Raw genomic sequence first — 21,957 nt, 5'->3', positions numbered from 1 at the left:
GTCGGCCGGCCTGACAGGTACCTGGTGGTATCCCCGTATCAGGTCAATTTTTGAAAAAATAACCCGTCCCGCCAAACGGGCGGAAAAGTCTTGGATGTGCGGGATCGGATACCTGTCGGGGGTGGTAGCGTCGTTGAGGTGGCGGTAGTCACCACACGGGCGCCATCCGCCCCCCGGCTTTGGCACGATGTGCAGTGGTGAGGCCCACGCGCTATCGGAGCGCCGCACGATGCCGAGGCGCTCCAACGTGTCGAACTCGGCTTTGGCCACGGCGAGCTTGGCCGTGTCGAGGCGGCGGGCTCTGGCGTAGACCGGCGGGCCCGTAGTGGGTATGTGGTGCTCGATCCCATGTCGCACTGCGACGGCCGAAAACGTCGGCGCGTGAGGGCCGGGAATTCCGTGAGCAGGCGAGCGAACTCGTTCGCCGTCGGGAGGGCGCATGCCAGTTCGGTCGGCGCGGAGCTGCTCATCGTACATGCCAGGGAGCTGAAGGTCTCGGCATTCACAAGGCGACGCCGTTTGACGTCGACCAGCAGCCCGTGCGCGCAGAGGAAGTCGGCGCCCAGCAAAGCCATGGGGACGCTTGCGGTCACAAAGGTCCACTGAAAGCGCTGGCTGCCGAAGCAGAGGGTGACGTTGCGCGGGCCGAAGGTGCGTATGGCCGATCCATTAGCAGCGACCAAGGAGGGGCCTCAAACAGCGTTCTGCCTGTCCTGCTCGGAGGCGGGTATGACGCTCAGTTGGGCGCCGGTGTCACAGAGGCCCGGACGCTTTGTCCTTAATAAAAAGCAAGTTGCCCGAGTGGCCGGCGCTCATGGCTGGTAATGAACGCCGGCCCGGCCGTTTCCCGACTTGCCGAAAGTGCACGGGGGTCGGCATGTCCGAGCCTTGTGTCCGAACCTGGCGTGGTAATGACACCACGCCTGGTCAGGTGGAGGCCCCGGCCATCATGTTGGAAGCGGTCAGCGCGACGTGGCGGCCGCCTGTTGCACCGGCAGTTTGGCCTCCAACCGGCGCAGGGCGCTCGGGCGTCATGGGCGTCGCCTCGGACGGTGGCGGGCTCCAGGTCGCCGCTCCGATGTGCTGGCCTGCCGAGGAGATCTTGTCGGCTTCCCTGGCGAGGGCGCGGGGATCCGTGATCGACGTGCCTGCCAGGGCGAGGCGTACCTGGTTAGGCAGCTGGCGGAGGAACAGCTCTCGGAACAGAAAATCCGGAGAGTGCTCGCCGAGCAACGAGAGCATGTAGTCCATTCGCTCGGACGGGCACGTGTCGCCGAGCTCGGGCAGGTCGAGCAGGCGTCGTGCGCGTTCCGCCGGTGAGAGGGCGAAAGCATCGAGGAGGAGCGTCTTGATCATGCCATACTTGTCAGCAGCTGGCGGGCGCTCGAGGAGGCTCTGGGCGCAGGCCGCGGTGGCGGAGTCGAGCGCTGCTACCACATGGTGGAAGTGGGTGTCGTCGGCGGTGATGCCTCGCAGGGCGAACTGGGAGTCCGCCTGGGCGAACCAAACAGTCGCATGAGCCTCCCAGAAGGTAGGCAGTTTAAGGGCAACTGCCGTGTCCATGTTCGGGGTCACCAATGAAGGAGCTATGCTCTGTAGGGGAAGTATTGGTGGAGACTCAAGACTCCAATGACCGGACACAGGTTTTACAAAAGGTCTGGTTTATTAACTGGTTATTCACTTCATTCCAATTACCAAATAATACCGCTTAATTCAATGGACCAGGTTAACTCTTTTCGCATGGTCCTTCTCGTTCGGCCGATGTTCCTCCGCCACTCCCGTCGGGCAGAGGGTCTGATGATGAGGAGTGCTCGTCCGTTCCGTCGGTCAGAGCTCCTGGTGAAAAGTCCTCTTTACTCAATGTTTGCTCTCGTTTATATGGACAAACTGGACTTAATCCCCTGTCCGCTGAACGTTAATCCTTTCTCCGCTAATGCCCCGAGGTCATGCATGCACCAAGTCCTGGCATCAGCTCGCTCCACTCCTGCTGTGAGTTCCATTTACCAAACGATAGGGGGGTGCTCCAGCCAGGGGCTGTGACCAGGTGGACAAGAGATTATCATGTTCGGGCACATTCCTGACACTCATTTACGAACTCGTCTTTCACAGAGTTTGCAGGTAAAATGTATCTGCTTCGTTACCAGTGTTAATTAATAAGTTACCAGTGCCAAGAGATAAGTTACACTGAGTTACACTTCCACAATTCCCTCATCTTTTTGTTTTTGTTTATATTAACCATTAATCTAAACATCAATATAAGTAAACAATCAATCACTACAAGTAAACATCATTACAAGTATAAGTAAATAATCAATCACTTTGGTAATCAAATTCCCTTGGGCATACACCGTCATCCTGCAAGAATCACAAAACATTTCGTTGGTCATTGACTCCTTCCATATCGTTCAATCTATTGCATTTGCATCACAAATATATTTTCAAAACAACACTTCACCATCACCAAGATACAACAATTTCACTTCATTTTCAAGTTTTGTAAAGCATCTGCACCATCTGGCAAAAACGTTTGCCTCCACACAAATGTTGACTTTGTTTGAAAGGAAGGGCTGATCATTTGTGTTTGAATCCTGGTATGAAACATTTTCTCCTAATGTCTTCATAGCTCCTGCACTACTTCGTGTAGGATTTCGCTGTTGTGGTAACATTGCTGAGTCATAGACTGACCCTGCTCTCCTTGTAGCATTCTTGCCACTTTTTGCTGTAAACCATAGTAATTCCTGAACAAGGCCTTCACCCAGTTGTAGTCGACTTGCCTCCTCCCTCATTGTGAGTGGGCAGCAAGTATTGGTGTGACGTTGATTGGCCAGCAAGATGTGGAACAGGGATGCCGGATGCATCCACAATGATGTTGGGACCATGGTGTTCAGGTCATTCATGGTCCTTACCAGGAGCAACCAGCAGAATCGTGCACAGCTGTTGTGACAAGGGCACAGCCGTTTTTTGCAGCTCCATGCTGGTTCCCCAGACGTTGGTGAAGTAATAACATATGTCCCCGCATTTCACAGAGGTTGCAGGTAAAATGTCGTTATCCTGCAACTTCTGATGTGGTGAATGTTCGAAGCCTTCGAACAAGAGTAAGTGATCGCCTTTCTTTCATATGTTGCAGTGTGATCCAGGCAAATGGTCACATAAATTTCCTTGGTGAAGGTAAGCATTCATCTCCAAGTTACACGGGAGAATGTCTTCATCATTCTTTGAGAAAGAGGGTGTATGCCATGATTAACTTCATTTTTTAGCCACAAATTTTCTTTCTCGAACTTCTTCCCAATTCCGTTAGCAATCCCTCCAAAATGTGATCTCATCTTATCCTTATGCTCAGTCACATCTGAATCTGCTTTCCGCACACACTGAATCAGATAGGGTACATCTTACCATGAAATCAGCATAATCATGTATATCTTCCGACAGTTTCACATTCAACAATTTGTTGTTTTTCCTTAACACAAAAGTTATATTCATTTATATGCGTCACACAAATAATATTCAATCAGGTATGTATTTTATTACTAAACTAAGAATAGCATTGTTTATGATTACAATCACAAACGGGAATACCTAATTCCCAACAACAATTTTCCCAAACCAACAAATTAAACATAATGTATTATTACCATAATTCCTCTCCACTTTTTCTTTTCCCTCTTTTTTTCCTAACAGTGTGTCACTCGTGGTGATATGAGTTCACTGATATTGTAATTGACACAACTCATAACATTGTCGTTATGCCATTATCTTAATTCTACTGTATTCACTATTCATTTGCAACATCACTTGATTCATTCTTTTAATCTCGGTATTATTCATATCATCATAACAATCTTTCTATTTTAGGTCCATATTTGTTTCTATTCTTATCAACCTCCTACGGTTTATCAATTTGTTCCAAAACACTGCAACCAAAGGTTTTAACCAAAGCTCTACCAAACTATTTCCAATTTGAACTCAAAATGCTAATTAAACAACAATTCAAAGAATTAACTTCAATGGGTCAACAAACTCATTTTATAAACAGATCTAATTTTCCCATCCAATAATTTTCCTTGCCAAATGTCATATTGCAACACTTTAATAAACCTTCGAAAAATGTCTCCCAAATCAATAAATTCCCTTTTTACTTCCCAAATACTCATCTGTAAATTACATATTCAATTACAGTTTTTTCCTATTTGTTCGGCCTAAATGGCCACCGAAGTGGCTGCCAACATGCAGTACCGTTTTTATCTACCAACCAAGTATTCGTCCACATAAGATCTCTACCAAAATGTTGTTTGTAAAAAACAAATCTGGGATTTCTGATTACATGGATGCACACTCTCAGGACATTTCAGGCTGCTTGTTAACAATCCACTACGATAAATTAATTCCTTTACCCACAATCAAATAATTAGTACAAATTGAGGATATTATCCCTATCACATTCATTTATAGATTCATTATGTTGGATCTAAATTTTCTCCCACTGCTGCAAGGAAGAACAATAGCTCTAATAAGTCTTTGTAATATCTCACTTCATTTACCCAGCATCAAAGAATTTATTTACTATCCATTCCCATCTGTTAACCAGTGACTTTGTTAGAACTCCAAAACTTAATTTGATGAATCCCATGTGTACAGCTACCACTTATTGAAACCCATACTTTTGTAGAAAATATCCAAGTAAGTGTTTTTATTTTAAACCCCCTTAACTGTTGCTCATCCATTTCTATGCACCCAGTGAGTACTACTGACACCAGTATGCCAATATAGGTGTGCGAGTTTAACAAATATGTTGCAGGTACACGTGACATCGCGTTCTGAGTATAAATAACGTAACAGCGCGTTCATGTCTGCCCCTTGGTTTAAGATTCACAATGCATTCCGTTTTAAAACTCACAATAGTTCCAACCAGCAAGATATTCTTTACTATTTTCCCATATCATCTATGCCTAATACACAACCATACATGCAGCACAATTTATATGCTGATAAAATTCAAGTTTATATATATATATATATATATATATAAATCCGTGAGCAGGGTATTCTGGGAAGTCAGTGTAAGACCTCTCCCAAATTTGGCTAATTTTGTACTCCCTCATTTCTTTTTATGAAGCTCATCTATCTATAATTCCAGCAATCTCTGTGTGTATGTTTGTATGTTTGTATGTTTGTATGTTTGTATGTATGTTTGTCTGTGACCGCTGTTTCTCGACAACTACCGGTCCGATATACTTGAAACTTGCCAGGTATATTGCTGGGGACCCGAGGATGTGCCTTTTCAAGGTTTTAAATTAATCGCAGAAGTAGTTACCGAGCTATGTCCAAAAAACGATTCAACCAATCAGAGAGCAGCGAGCTATCACGTGTGCCGAACGTGGCGAACAGACTCTGCCTCGGATGGCACATTTGAGAGCGTATTCATTTATTTCCCGTCGGCAAACTATGTTGCCGTTAAACTATGTTTTAAAACTAATTAAAACTAATTTGCGATTCATCGTAACTGCGATTTGCGACCTTCCGGACAGTCAAATGAGGACGTCACTTCCGGACTTACGTAGCGGCTAGCGGGCGCCATTTGGAGGAGCTGGGAGGACTCAGGCGTGATAGAGTGAGCCTGAGTGAGTATATCAAGACAAGAACAAGATCTAGAAGGAGGTATGTACGGTGCGATTCATATAATATATTGTTTAGTTATCGTCGATGAGGAATTTGGGGGCCCGATTAACTGCAGCGCCATCCGAGCTGCGGCGTCGGGACGATACATTCATTGTACGGTAACATCACGCACTTACGGGCACGTCCTATATATACACAAAGAATTAAGTTAAGCACCCCTACACAACGAATTAAGGTAAGCACCCCCTAATATATATTCTTTGTGTATATGTATACATTGGCATATATTCTAAGGTATGTGAGATCAAATAATGATTGGTATGACATTAGCAATTATCCATTGATGAAATTGAGTGATCAAAGTGAAAAAAGTGATTGGTTGAGTCAGTGATCCGATCACGTGGGTCCTACACACGTTATTGACGCAAAGATCGCTAGAGGTCTTCTCAGAACAATGACTGTACGTTAGAAAACATAAACGTCATCCACACTGTCCGTGATGGACCTATAGCTCCATACTTAAATTGAGGTGAAAATATGCCTAAAATTCCCAAAAAATTTCACCTTAAATTATTCAGAATAAAATATTGAAAACGGCATGATTGTTATGTTTTTATGTGACCATAATATCACTTCTCCAGAAAATATAGCAATATCATGGGTATATTACACTGTTTTGACGACAACAAACTTGTAATGTGCGAGGTTGTAAAAAAACGGGGGGGGTGCTTAACTTAATTCTTTGTGTATATATAGTACGGGCATGCCCTAGTATCCATAAATAGCTGTTATTCTCATATAAATTCTATCAAAAATGGAATCCCCAAATTACTCACAATTTTACTATTAATTAATGGCTGCTCATAACCCAGCACATCAAATCTTTATATTCCATCTCCCTTGACAAAAGAGATAATGTTCATAATCAAATTATATTTCTATTTTATTTTACGGATTCTCTGCATATTCAATCCTATCCACATAAAACTATCCATTTCCAGACAGCCACACTGTCGGTGTCAACAATCTTGTAAGATTGATACACAAAACAATAAAAAACACTAACATTGACACACAAAAATACACACACACATGCATTATGCGTATTTGTTTGCGTTGGAACTATTATTTACAGATCAAGATGGGTGTCAATTTTATTTCAATTTCATAAAATTTGTCCTTCAATTTTAGAAATGCTAATACACAAATGGACCAAAAAGTTTATTCTTAGAAAACCCCTATGATGTCACATTGAAATTACCCTTTCAGTTCCCACAATAATTTATCCAAATTTGACTACACACCCATTTATATGTCAGTCGACCACTGACCTATCAATCATGCGAAACAATAGTCCGAAATTCCCACCTGATCATCATGTGACCCTTGTCCCTTGGTTTAAAATTTGCAAAGCAATTGTTCCAACTTTGTAAATTTTAAAATTGTGTGCCCAACATAAAAGATCCAATTTCGGCATGTGATCAATTAATTACTAATTTGCTTACAAGCAAAAGAAAAAATGAATAATTCTTGCTCCGAAAACTTTTCAGACCCAAGAATCATCGACAGTTATTCATGTTTGTCCAGTAATCGAATCTGTTGAGGCCAATCATCATTTGGGATTTGCAGCAATGAAGGCCTAATCATTGTCTGAGGTACCGGTACGCACTGGTACCCTTGATCTTGGTTTGCCCCATGACCTTGTCCTCCTGTTGACATACGGACATCTTCTTCTCCAATGTCCCATCTTTCCACACTCGAAACACCGGTTTCTGTCGTTTCCTGGTCTGTGCACCTGTGCATTTGTATTGCTGGGCTGCATCTCTACATCCCTGGGTTGCCACTGCAATCTCTCGTTGTCTCCTGAAACACGAAAAAATTCTCTGTACCGTCCTTTTTGGGGAGACAACTGGAAATCAGATGGGACAACTGTCACTTTCATTCCTAATTTCGAGGGCAGTTGTGCATTTGTCTCCTCCACTGTATCCTGTATCCTTTTTATTTTAAGTTCTAGATCCGTTATCCGTTCTTGCTGTTCCCGTTGTCTGGATTCACCATCCCAAAGATGGAATGCAAGCCAGTCTACCGTTAGATTCTGTCTCTTCCTGGCTTTCAATCTTTGTTCCAATCTTTCCAATCGACTTCGCTCAAATGTACCATCTCTTGGAAACTCCTCATCATGTCCCTTTGTCCACAAATACCAATTCTCGACCTGCCTTATAGCTTCGGCACCATAACGGTCGTACATATGATGTGTACAAGTACCTTTTTGTGGAATCTCTGGTTGTCCTTGTGTATTCTTGCAGGCTCCATTTCCCATTCTGCCTTTTATCAAAGTAGCGTTGGATGTGTTGTAGCTTGTTCCAGGTTCCTCTAAAGCTTCACTCGTACCTCCAGGAAGGATCTCTCCACCTGTTCACACGGTGATTTCCAGAGAGTCTCCCTCAGTTGTGGCTTTTGCACAATCCAATCTGACAGATCAGTATTTGCAGATGAGCCGGAGGGTCAGTATGAAATGGGTGAATCCTCAGGTGTCCGCTCTGTTGACGGGGAAATCACACAATGGTAACCGCACATATATATCTGTATATAAACTCACCACCTTGCTCAATTTTCCCAGGCTGTCTCCACATTGATAATATCTCGCAAAGATATCAAAGCTTCTTTCTTGAGACCACATTTTCATCAATCAAACAATCAATATATTCAATTCAATTTATTCAGTTCAATTTATTCAGTTCAATTTATTCAATTAAATTCAATCAATTAGATTCAATCAATCAAGAATATCCAATCATATCATTCAACTTCTTCCATGATTGTCAAGAATATCCAATCATATCATTCAACTTCTTCCTGAGTGTGAAGAATATCCAATCATATCATTCAACCTCTTCCTGAGTGTGAAGAATATCCAATCATATCATTCAACTTCTTCCTGAGTGTGAAGAATATCTAATCATATCATTCAACTTCTTCCATAAGTGTGAAGAATATCCAATCATATCATTCAACTTCTTCCTGAGTGTGAAGAATATCCAATCATATCATTCAACTTGTTCCTGAGTGTGAAGAATATCCAATCATATCATTCAACTTCTTCCATAAGTGTGAAGAACATTCAATCATATCATTCAACCTCTTCGTGAGTGTGAAGAATATCCAATCATATCATTCAACTTCTTCCATAAGTGTGAAGAATATCCAATCATATCATTCAACTTCTTCCTGAGTGTGAAGAATATCCAATCATATCCTTCAACCTCTTCCATAAGTGTGAAGAATATCCAATCATATCATTCAACTTCTTCCTGAGTGTGAAGAATATCCAATCATATCATTCAACTTCTTCCATAAGTGTGAAGAATATCCAATCATATCATTCAACCTCTTCCTGAGTGTGAAGAATATCCAATCATATCATTCAACCTCTTCCTGAGTGTGAAGAATATCCAATCATATCATTCAACTTCTTCCATAAGTGTGAAGAATATCCAATCATATCATTCAACCTCTTCCTGAGTGTGAAGAATATCCAATCATATCATTCAACCTCTTCCTGAGTGTGAAGAATATCCAATCATATCATTCAACTTCTTCCATAAGTGTGAAGAATATCCAATCATATCATTCAACTTCTTCCTGAGTGTGAAGAATATCCAATCATATCATTCAACCTCTTCCTGAGTGTGAAGAATATCCAATCATATCATTCAACTTCTTCCTGAGTGTGAAGAATATCCAATCATATCATTCAACTTCTTCCTGAGTGTGAAGAATATCTAATCATATCATTCAACTTCTTCCATAAGTGTGAAGAATATCCAATCATATCATTCAACTTCTTCCTGAGTGTGAAGAATATCCAATCATATCATTCAACCTCTTCCTGAGTGTGAAGAATATCCAATCATATCATTCAACTTCTTCCTGAGTGTGAAGAATATCCAATCATATCATTCAACTTCTTCCTGAGTGTGAAGAATATCCAATCATATCATTCAACTTCTTCCTGAGTGTGAAGAATATCTAATCATATCATCTATGTACAGATCGCTAGAGAAAAAAAAAAAACACGAATAATAGATAAAACCGTGTGTAAGACCTCTCCCAAATTTTGTCCGCTCATTCACTTTTCCTGATTCGCATCAAGGATCTCCATCATCAGACAGCGTACTTAATTCCGCATTTTAATGAGAATTCAACAGGATTTTACGACTCAAAGGAAAAAGAACGAGCAGACCTTTTGCAGGACGATCGTTACAAAATCGTTACATATATTAAAGTATTTATAATGTCGACAAATCGTATCTTAATTCTTACAAAATTTGGTTCTTTGAATAAATCACAGCACCGGGAGAACCAGCTCCAAAAATGGATCTTTGTGTTTATTCAGCACCCTAGTAATTGGTTCTTTGTGTACTAATTACACAGCACCCAGGCCCCGCTCATATGGATCTTTGTGCAGCGCTGCACAGCACCTGAGCAAAAGGGGTTTCATCTACATTTTCCTTATCCGGTGTACCATCCGTGATATTTGTTTGCTCATTCACTATTCCTGATTCGTCATCAAGGATCTCCATCATCACACAGCGTACTTAATTCCGCATTTTAATGAGAATTCAACAGGAATTTACGACTCAAAGGAAAAGAACGAGCAGACATTTTGCAGGACGATAACTGGAATTAGTCGTGAAAATATATCCCAAATACACAAGAATACACACCCACACAAATAAACAACATTTATTCCGTTTAACAGAACAAACATTTCCTCTATCATGACATGCATGTCTTCAAAATTATATGACCAAGAGAAAAAGTAAAATTAATTAAAAACTGCGGGCAGTGATGATCCGGGGACCATACCGCTCCATCCTGATTGGACGAGTGCGTGCTAGAGTCGTTAATAACGACAGTCCAGATCCGATTGTTCAAAATTTCAACTCAATCGATCGAAAAATGAACGCAGGGATGCATTTTAAAGGTGCAGTGGCACTAACTGAGTTGCCACGAATATGGCCACGAAATTGCCAATATGGCCAATATGACAGCCACAAAATATTTTCCTTAATCAATTGGCTCATAGCATAACCAATCTGCAAGTATTTCATCCGAAGATGTATCTCTGAGGACTTTTAATTAAATAAGTCATTTATAAATCAACGAGTTAATTTATTAAATGATTAATCAATAAATCAAAATTTTCCTTGACAGCCACATCACTTGGTCAGTGTCATGTCCAAATATCAGCTTCCTTACTCAAAAGGTGCCTGAGTTAATGTAATGTAATTACTGTAATAAGATTACTGCAATTACTGTAATGATTACTGTAATTACTGTAATTACCGGAACTGTAATTACTGTAATTACCTCAGGTAATTACTGTAATGTAATTACTGTAATTTAATAAGAAATGTAATTAATTAAATAAGTACTTCATTAATCGTTAATAATGAAATAATTCCTGAATTTTCATTCGATTTACTTGACATTCGAATGGGATTTATATATCCGTCAACTAGTTCAATCAACACCTATTTTATTCAACATAGGCCAAAAGTCAACAACAATTTGAAAAATCCTTAATTTTCATTCGATTCACTTGACATTCGAATGGGATTTATATATCCGTCAACTAGTTCAATCAACACCTATTTTATTCAACATAGGCCAAAAGTCAACAACAATTTGAAAAATCCTTAATTTTCATTCGATTCACTTGACATTCAAATGGGATTTATATATCCCTCAACTAGTTCAATCAACAACTATTTTATTCAACATAGGCCAAAAGTCCACAACAATTTGAAAAATCCTTAATTTTCATTCGATTCACTTGACATTCGAATGGGATTTATATATCCCTCAACTAGTTCAATCAACAACTATTTTATTCAACATAGGCCAAAAGTCAACAACAATTTGAAAAATCCTTAATTTTCATTCGATTCACTTGACATTCGAATGGGATTTATATATCCCTCAACTAGTTCAATCAACAACTATTTTATTCAACATAGGCCAAAAGTCAACAACAATTTGAAAAAGCCTTAATTTTCATTCGATTCACTTGACATTCAAATGGGATTTATATATCCCTCAACTAGTTCAATCAACAACTATTTTATTCAACATAGGCCAAAAGTCCACAACAATTTGAAAAATCCTTAATTTTCATTCGATTCACTTGACATTCGAATGGGATTTATATATCCCTCAACTAGTTCAATCAACAACTATTTTATTCAACATAGGCCAAAAGTCAACAACAATTTGAAAAATCCTTAATTTTCATTCGATTCACTTGACATTCGAATGGGATTTATATATCCCTCAACTAGTTCAATCAACAACTATTTTATTCAACATAGGCCAAAAGTCAACAACAATTTGAAAAAGCCTTAATTTTCATTCGATTCACTTGACATTCGAATGGGATTTATATATCCGTCAACTAGTTCAATCAACACCTATTTTATTCAACATAGGCCAAAAGTCAACAACAATTTGAAAAAGCCTTAATTTTCATTCGATTCACTTGACATTCGAATGGGATTTATATATCCGTCAACTAGTTCAATCAACAACTATTTTATTCAACATAGGCCAAAAGTCCACAACAATTTGAAAAATCCTTAATTTTCATTCGATTCACTTGACATTCGAATGGGATTTATATATCCCTCAACTAGTTCAATCAACAACTATTTTATTCAACATAGGCCAAAAGTCAACAACAATTTGAAAAAGCCTTAATTTTCATTTGATTCACTTGACATTCGAATGGGATTTATATATCCGTCAACTAGTTCAATCAACAACTATTTTATTCAACATAGGCCAAAAGTCCACAACAATTTGAAAAATCCTTAATTTTCATTCGATTCACTTGACATTCGAATGGGATTTATATATCCCTCAACTAGTTCAATCAACAACTATTTTATTCAACATAGGCCAAAAGTCAACAACAATTTGAAAAATCCTTAATTTTCATTCGATTCACTTGACATTCGAATGGGATTTATATATCCCTCAACTAGTTCAATCAACAACTATTTTATTCAACATAGGCCAAAAGTCAACAACAATTTGAAAAAGCCTTAATTTTCATTCGATTCACTTGACATTCGAATGGGATTTATATATCCGTCAACTAGTTCAATCAACAACTATTTTATTCAACATAGGCCAAAAGTCCACAACAATTTGAAAAATCCTTAATTTTCATTCGATTCACTTGACATTCGAATGGGATTTATATATCCGTCAACTAGTTCAATCAACAACTATTTTATTCAACATAGGCCAAAAGTCCACAACAATTTGAAAAATCCTTAATTTTCATTCGGTTCACTTGACATTCGAGTGTCCCCAAAACGTTGGAGCAAAACGTTGCAACAACGAAAGTGAAACGTTGTAGCGACGTTGTGGAAACGTTAGCAAAACTCAACATTTGAATGTTCCCAAAACGTTGGAGCAAAACGTTGCAACAACGAAAGTGAAACGTTGTAGCGACGTTGTGGAAACGTTAGCACAACCCAACATTTGAATGTTCCCAAAACGTTGGAGCAAAACGTTGCAACAACGAAAGTGAAACGTTGTAGCGACGTTGTGGAAACGTCAGCAAAACCCAACATTTAAATGTTCACAAAACGTTGGAGCAAAACGTTGCAACAACGAAAGTGAAACGTTGTGGCGACGTTGTGGAAACGTCAGCAAAACCCAACATTTAAATGTTCACAAAACGTTGGAGCAAAACGTTGCAACAACGAAAGTGAAACGTTGTGGCGACGTTGTGGAAACGTCAGCAAAACCCAACATTTAAATGTTCACAAAACGTTGGAGCAAAACGTTGCAACAACGAAAGTGAAACGTTGTGGCGACGTTGTGGAAACGTCAGCAAAACCCAACATTTAAATGTTCACAAAACGTTGGAGCAAAACGTTGCAACAACAAATGATCACAAGTAATTATCACATTGCAATGACCTCTAAACATTCCTAAACCAATATCCCATTAAAATCCCATTAAAATCCCATTAAAATCCCATATCTTGTCACCCTTTGCATTGTTGAAAGCAATTAATTCCATAACTCAATATTACCTCAATTTATATATACTAGGGCGTGCCCGCACGTACGTGCTTGCCCGTACGTGCTTGCAAAAAAACATGCGTGCGAACAACAACAACAAAAAACTTTGAAACCACGTGGCAGTAACGACCACAGAACCCCCCCCCTCTATTTACATGAAATGGTTTGGTCCATTCGCAAAGCCAAAGCGAACGACCACAGAACCCCCCCCCCCCCCTCTATTTACATGAAATGGTTTGGTCCATTCGCAAAGCCAAAGCGAACGGCTTGCGAGTACGGTGACCATACCTTGGGACCCACTTGTCCGATTAATTTCAAACCTTGAAAAGGCACATCCTCGGGTCCCCAGCAATATACCTGGCAAGTTTCAAGTATATCGGACCGGTAGTTGTCGAGAAACAGCGGTCGCATACAGACAGACCGACACACACACCGAGATTACTGGAATTATAGATAGATAAAAATCCGATCCCATTAAAACCTTCAGACAAACCACTAGCAATATTATTCCTAGGACTAAAATTACCAGGACCATTATCAAACATTTATCAAAATATTAGGACCATCATCACACCAATGAATGACTCAATCCTTTAATGACTACATCCAAACCCAGACATTTTGAGTTCCGTAACTTTAATACTTCAAATTTTCCATTCCTTCCCTTCCTGATCCTTCGATGTAGGGATGGGTTCTTTTTAGGATCATGTTGCATCGAGCATTATTTTCCAAAACAGTGTGAACATTAAACCACACCAAAACCTCTGACATCCCACCATTAACACCTATTGTAAGCGTGCCGAATCAGTAAGCATCACCCCTCCTATGAGCCTCGACCAGAGGGTGGTTGTTACTCACAAACACTCGTCGCTAGCTGTTCCATTGTCTGCCGATTCCCACTCTGCTGCCGATTTCCACTAGCTGTTTTATTTCTCTGAGCTCATGAAAGTGGTGACAATGGGTGGTCTGCCATTGCTCTTCCACAAAAGAGTCGTTCCAAAGATATAAGCCGTTTTGTCGCAATACCATAAATTGGAATGAGGTAAAAATATATATATATAAATATAATTCCATTTCCCGGTTCCCTGTCGCACGCCGAGCAAGTCGCGTGCTTTGAACAAGTGCAAAAAAAAAAAAACTACTTTACACGTGTACGGGTGTGTAAACGAGTGTACCGGCCTTACACGTCTTGGAAGCAAATGGTCGCATGGTGCACGCATGCTCCGTTTGCTCCCAGGTCACAGTAAGGCCTTTAATGACCAGCGCCGACCTTGTGCATTTTATTTAGACAGCGCAAAAAATACGTATTTACAGAAATCATTTAGGAAAACACGAATAATAGCTACAGTTGTTTATCGAAGTACCATTCGTGATGGGTCACGCCACCTATCGCGGCATCGGTGCGCACGGAACCCCCAGAACCACCTTCTCCCCCATGTATGTACAAAACTATTTCCAAGTTCGTAAATCATATTGGACAAAAACAAGCCACACTCACCTTTTAAAGACTTGTTTGTACAATTGATGTCAGCGGTGCCTCCAAATTGTAGGGGAAGTATTGGTGGAGACTCAAGACTCCAATGACCGGACACAGGTTTTACAAAAGGTCTGGTTTATTAACTGGTTATTCACTTCATTCCAATTACCAAATAATACCGCTTAATTCAATGGACCAGGTTAACTCTTTTCGCATGGTCCTTCTCGTTCGGCCGATGTTCCTCCGCCACTCCCGTCGGGCAGAGGGTCTGATGATGAGGAGTGCTCGTCCGTTCCGTCGGTCAGAGCTCCTGGTGACAAGTCCTCTTTACTCAACGTTTGCTCTCGTTTATATGGACAAACTGGACTTAATCCCCTGTCCGCTGAACGTTAATCCTTTCTCCGCTAATGCCCCGAGGTCATGCATGCACCAAGTCCTGGCATCAGCTCGCTCCCCTCCTGCTGTGAGTTCCATTTACCAAACGATAGGGGGGTGCTCCAGCCAGGGGCTGTGACCAGGTGGACAAGAGATTATCATGTTCGGGCACATTCCTGACACTCATTTACGAACTCGTCTTTCACAGAGTTTGCAGGTAAAATGTATCTGCTTCGTTACCAGTGTTAATTAATAAGTTACCAGTGCCAAGAGATAAGTTACACTGAGTTACACTTCCACAGCTCCAATGCGAGTCGGAAGGATTGACGCGACCAAAGACGGAAATTCGTCCGAGTTGCTTTATTGCACAAATCAAACTCGGGTACTCTGAAAAGCCCGTTTATCGGGCAGCAATATATATACACATTATGCCGGAGCGTTTGCCCGGGAAAAGCGAGACCGGGCATGCCCGGGCGTCAAGGGCGAGTCCTGGAAAGGCACGTCTGGGCCTGTCCGGGCGGCCTGGAGGAGCCCGGCATGGTGATTGCTCCCTGGCCGCGTCCTTGGTAGGTGCAAGGCGATTGTGTACACCCAGCGGTAACCGCTACAGTTTGATACTTCCTGCGTTTAGCAGATTATTATCGGAGGTACAAAGATCAGGCTTGGCATTCCGTGATAAATAACCATCTTACCTCTTGGAGACCACGTCGTGTTCCGGGAAGATCATCCGTTGAACTTGAACTCATAATTTTAATGGAAACAAGTACAAAAAGTTTTTATTAAAACAAAAGCCGCGTCGATGTTACACAATGCCTAGATGCAGCTGTGCCTATAACGTCGATGTTATAGGCACAGGACATTCCTATTGATTCGATTACTTGATGTTATTGGCGCTGAGGAAGCGCCTTTAGCGATTGACTTCCAGCCAGTGTAACGCTAATTCCTGTCACAGGAATTCGGAGATCATATAAGTGGGCGTGGCAGTTCCTGATTGGTTCGTGTTGGGGAACGCTTTCTCGCTGCCGACGTGACGTAAATTCGCGCACGCGCACTGGTGATTGGCGCTGAGGAAGCGCCTTTAGCGATTGACTTCCAGCCAGTGTAACGCTAATTCCTGTCACAGGAATTCGGAGATCATATAAGTGGGCGTGGCAGTTCCTGATTGGTTCGTGTTGGGGAACGCCTTCTCGCTGCCGACGTGACGTAAATTCGCGCACGCGCACTGGTGAAGCTTACTCGATCTTACTCGATCCCATATTACATGTACTTTCATTGCATACAAATTATACTTCCTCCTAGAAATTCCAAGCCCGAACCTCAGCGCAATCCAAGAGGATTCACTTGTTTTTGTGCAAAGTGAAAATATATCTCGGCAATTTCCCGTGTGTGGCGACGAATTTTTAATATATCTCGGCATTTTCCCATCTGTTATTTCAGGCGGTGTATGACTGACCATGCCGCGATTTAAAAAAAATATATCTCGGCAATTTCCCGTGTGTGGCGACACGTGAACGAAGCTATGCTCCTCTCTCCACATTATTGTGACGACGTATAAATTAAATATTTCATCGTGACGATTGTCATCAAATGGACGAATTTTTTATATATCTCAGCATTTTCCCGTCTGTTATTTCGGGCGGTGTATGACTGACCATGCCGCGATTTAAACAAAATATATATATCTCGGCATTTTCCCGTCTGTTATTTCGGGCGGTGTATGACTGACCATGCCGCGATAAAAAAAAAAAATCTCAATGGACTTGAAGTTACAGGCCTTTGAGAATTCATTTCGTTCTATAAAGGGCAACTTTCATCGGATTTTCTTCCCGTTTTTTTTCAACCGAGTCTAAAACTATGTTAGCGACTGTGAAAAATGAAATGATATATCGAATTTGATTTGAAATAAAACTGTGTGAGAGAGGAAGACACCACGGGCCTACAAAACAGGCCTCAAAGCTATGCGAGTTAATAAAATGGTGGATATTTGTTTATATGAAGCCTCTCCCACAATGGGTGGAGCTATGGTTCCCAGAATGGGTGGAGCTTTGAGGTTTTGTCTTCTCTGCAAGAACAAGAAGAACAAGAAGAAGAACAACAACAACAACAGCAGAGGGCACTCTATGAGCAGCGTCTGCGACGCGGCTAACAAGAACAACAACAACAACAACAGCAGAGGGCACTCTATGAGCAGCGTCTGCGACGCGGCTAAAAACGGCATTTAACTTTTCGAGCGAGGACAGTAAAACATCCACAGATGTCACAATGAGCGCATCCACTGAATGAACGGAACATCGCCAGAACAACTGATTTGTTTGATACACGTTTCCATAGTTACCTAATATTCGTTGTTCAAGATCCGGCTCCGGCTCCGGCTCCGGTCACAAAATCCGGCTCCGGTCATTGAACCTTCGTCAAGGTGATTGTAACAAAATTCAAATATTTAATAAACAAAACCTACTTTACGTTTTTATGTATTATTTATTTACGGCCTGTCAAGACACAGGTGTGTTCCCTCTGTTTTTGGGGGAAGGGGAGGGGGGCGGGGGGGGGGGGGTGGTTCGTACGCTTCATTATATTTTGAAATAGGATTGTAGTTTAACGGTTTTTAAATAAACCATATAGATGGTGTATCATTAGCATCATACTGGAAGTACAGGGTGTTTCATAAAAAGTGGACTATTTGAGCAGCCTGATATTCTGTCGTTTCTCATGCTACACCCCTCTATCTCACCGGTTGTGGTGGTGGTGGTGGTGGTGGTGGTATGCCATTCCTAACGAGATGGTATTCATGGAATACTTATTGTAAAGAATTAAAAGATTAATCGATTTGAAAAAACGTTTTCCTCTGATGTTTAACTGGACGGGACTATTATAAAATTAAGGGGTGAAGTTAGTATTGGTAAAAAAAAAGCCGATTAAGTGGAATAATGAACTAGATGGTATTCATAGAATAGTTACCCTGCGCGGGCAACTCGGTGTGAGCCAACTCTTCTGTTTTTGAACGTTTGTTTTTTTTGATCCAATATGGCTGTCAGACCACGTGAGGAGCCACCCCCTTCTTCTCTCTCTCCACCACTCTCCTCTCTCTCTCCACCACTCTCCTCTCTCTCTCCACCACTCTCCTCTCTCTCTCCACCACTCTCCTCTCTCTCTCTCCACCACTCTCCTCTCTCTCTCTCCACCACTCTCCTCTCTCTCTCTCCACCACTCTCCTCTCTCTCTCTCCACCACTCTCCTCTCTCTCTCTCCACCACTCTCCTCTCTCTCTCTCCACCACTCTCCTCTCTCTCTCTCTCCACCACTCTCCTCTCTCTCTCCACCACTCTCCTCTCTCTCTCTCCACCACTCTCCTCTCTCTCTCCACCACTCTCCTCTCTCTCTCCACCACTCTCCTCTCTCTCTCCACCACTCTCCTCTCTCTCTTCACCACTCTCCTCTCTCTCTCCACCACTCTCCTCTCTCTCTCTCCACCACTCTCCTCTCTCTCTCTCCACCACTCTCCTCTCTCTCTCTCCACCACTCTCCTCTCTCTCTCCACCACTCTCCTCTCTCTCTCCACCACTCTCCTCTCCCTCTCCACCACTCTCCTCTCTCTCTCCACCACTCTCCTCTCTCTCTCCACCACTCTCCTCTCTCTCTCCACCACTCTCCTCTCTCTCTCCACCACTCTCCTCTCTCTCTCCACCACTCTCCTCTCTCTCTCCACCACTCTCCTCTCTCTCTCCACCACTCTCCTCTCTCTCTCCACCACTCTCCTCTCTCTCTCCACCACTCTCCTCTCTCTCTCCACCACTCTCCTCTCTCTCTCCACCACTCTCCTCTCTCTCTCTCTCTCCACCACTCTACTCTCTCTCTCTCTCCACCACTCTACTCTCTCTCTCTCTCTCTCTCTCCACCACTCTCCTCTCTCTCTCCACCACCAATCTCTCTCTCCACCACTCTCCTCTCTCTCTCCACCACTCTCATCTCTCTCCACCACTCTCCTCTCTCTCTCCACCACTCTCCTCTCTCTCTCCACCACTCTCCTCTCTCTCTCCACCACTCTCCTCTCTCTCTCCACCACTCTCCTCTCTCTCTCTCCACCACTCTACTCTCTCTCTCTCCACCACTCTCCTCTCTCTCTCTCCACCACTCTCCTCTCTCTCTCCACCACTCTCCTCTCTCCCCACCACTCTCCCCTCTCCCCACCACTCTCCCCTCTCTCTCCACCACTCTCCCCTCTCCCCACCACTCTCCCCTCTCTCTCTCCACCACTCTCCTTCTCTCTCCACCACTCTCATATCTCTCTCTTAAGTGGAATAATGAACTAGATGGTATTCATAGAATACTTACCCTGCGCAGTCAACTTGTTGTGAGCCAACTCTTCTGTTTTTGAACATTTTTTTTCTTTGATCCAATATGGCTGCCAGACCACGTGAGCGATGACATCATAATTATATATTCTCTAATATAATTGTTGCATAGATCACGCTCAATGGATTTCAAACTGATCAGACTAAACGTTGTCCCTATCGAATTATGACGTCATAATTATGGCACCAATGACGTCATCGTTAACAACACCTATTCCCCATATGGAGTTCTTTCCAATCAGCCACATTTCAATTTTTTCCATGGAGCGGTTTTGGAGATTTAAAGGTGCAACATTTTTCGGTTTTTCCAATATGGCGCCTGTACCACATGACCTATGATGTCATGATTGTCATTAAAATATTCTGCATGAGGAGGCGCTCCAATGGCGAAAATTTATTGCCCATCATACCAACAATTGCTGAGAAAACTTTTTCACAATGATTGGATACTTGTTGTACTTGTCGAATTATGACGTCATAACGAAGGCACAGATGACATAATCATTAACATATCTTAGTCCCCAAGGGGAGTACTTGACAATGAACCATGTTTCAATTTTTTCCATGGAGCCGTTTCGGAGATATAGAGGTGCAACTTTTTTCGATTTTTTTCCAAGATGGCGTCTGTACCACGTAACCTGTGACGTTATAATTATGATTCAAAAATTCCACAGGAGGAGGTGCACATATTCTGAAAATTTCGTGTCCATCGGTCCAACAGTTGCAGAGGAATTTTTGTTTTATTCATACTGATCAGATCAAGCGTTGTACTTGTCGAATTATGACATCATAATTAAGGCACCGATGACATCACCATCAACATATCTCATTCCGCATGGTGAGTACTTGACAATGAGCCATGTTCAAATTTTTTCCATCGAGTGGTTTGGGAGATTTCGAGGTGTAAATTTTTTCCAAGATGGTGTCTGTACCATGTGACCTATGACGTCATAATTATGAATTTTTAAAAAATTATACAGGCGGAGGCGCTTCTATGGTAAAATTTCGTGTCAATCGGACCAACGGTTGCCGAGAAAATGAATTTTTTAAATGCAGACAAGTACGGCACACGGCACACAGCACACGTACGCAACTGAATGGTTAACCGCGCTTTTCGCTTCGCGGGCGCAGGGTAGTAATTGCCTTCAACGTAATTTCAGAGTTGATGGTTCAGAACAAGGCCAAGTCTGACGATATAGTAGTGCCACCGGAGTCATTAATTTCTTTGTTTCCGGAACTGAGCCGATCACAAATATATAGTCAACCAGACTGTGCAGAATTGAGAGGAGGGACAAGTTTCCATGCGTACAGGCCGTCGCCATACTCAAATTCTTCCTGGGAGAACAACAATTATCCCTCATGTTCATTCTCTTCCACTTGCAGTCAAACACACACACATTGTGAGAAACTGACCAACAACAGTGTTGGACAGAAGGGTAGACAGTTAATCTTTTTTTTCTTTTTTTTTGTATACTTGGTCTCGGCTAACACTTGGAACATATTACAAGGAGAGCGGGAGACAACAGAGGGAGAGAGAGGGAGGTACAACAGTAGGGAACAGGGACATCGGGAGATCTGTGAAAGAGAGAGGGCTGGGCTGGGGTATATAAACAAGATAATTAGGATAAACAAGATGGACACCACAGGGACGTTTTATTCAGGAAAGAAATCGGAATTTGAAGGAGGTGGATTTAAGGTGGATTAACGGGGGTAGAAAAGATCATGGTTTTGGATGAGGGAAGATATGAGAAGGTGATGAACACCTGGTTGAAAGACCTGGAGGGAGGAGTGGGATTGAAGAGAGTGAGGGAGTTTGTTCCAAAGGTGGGAGAACAGAGGAATGAAGGAGTGAAGGTGAGCAGAGAATTTTGATTTTGGCAGTTTCACCAGAAGCGGTTTACTGGCAGATCTTGTGTGTCCTGCAGGAATATTTGGGGGACAGAGCCCAGAGAGAGCAGGGGGAGCAAAGCCGGAGAGGAGTCGATAGAAGATAGAACAACCGCCAAGCTGGCTGCGATGAGAGAAGGTGGGTGGTTCA

The 21,957-nt window shown here is 42.2% G+C and overlaps 1 protein-coding gene across 1 annotated transcript in view; it reads right to left on the bottom strand.

Moving 5' to 3' along the window:
* Window positions 1–21,957, bottom strand: part of LOC144890854 (uncharacterized) — an 83,873-nt gene that overhangs the window by 59,138 nt on the left and 2,778 nt on the right. The gene's annotated exons all lie outside the window — the stretch shown is intronic.

Source organism: Myxine glutinosa, chromosome 2 (assembly GCF_964187855.1).
Source record: "Myxine glutinosa chromosome 2, kmMyxGlut1.1, whole genome shotgun sequence".
Classification (NCBI taxonomy): domain Eukaryota; kingdom Metazoa; phylum Chordata; class Myxini; order Myxiniformes; family Myxinidae; genus Myxine; species Myxine glutinosa.
This window is presented reverse-complemented; position numbering and strand designations above follow the sequence as displayed.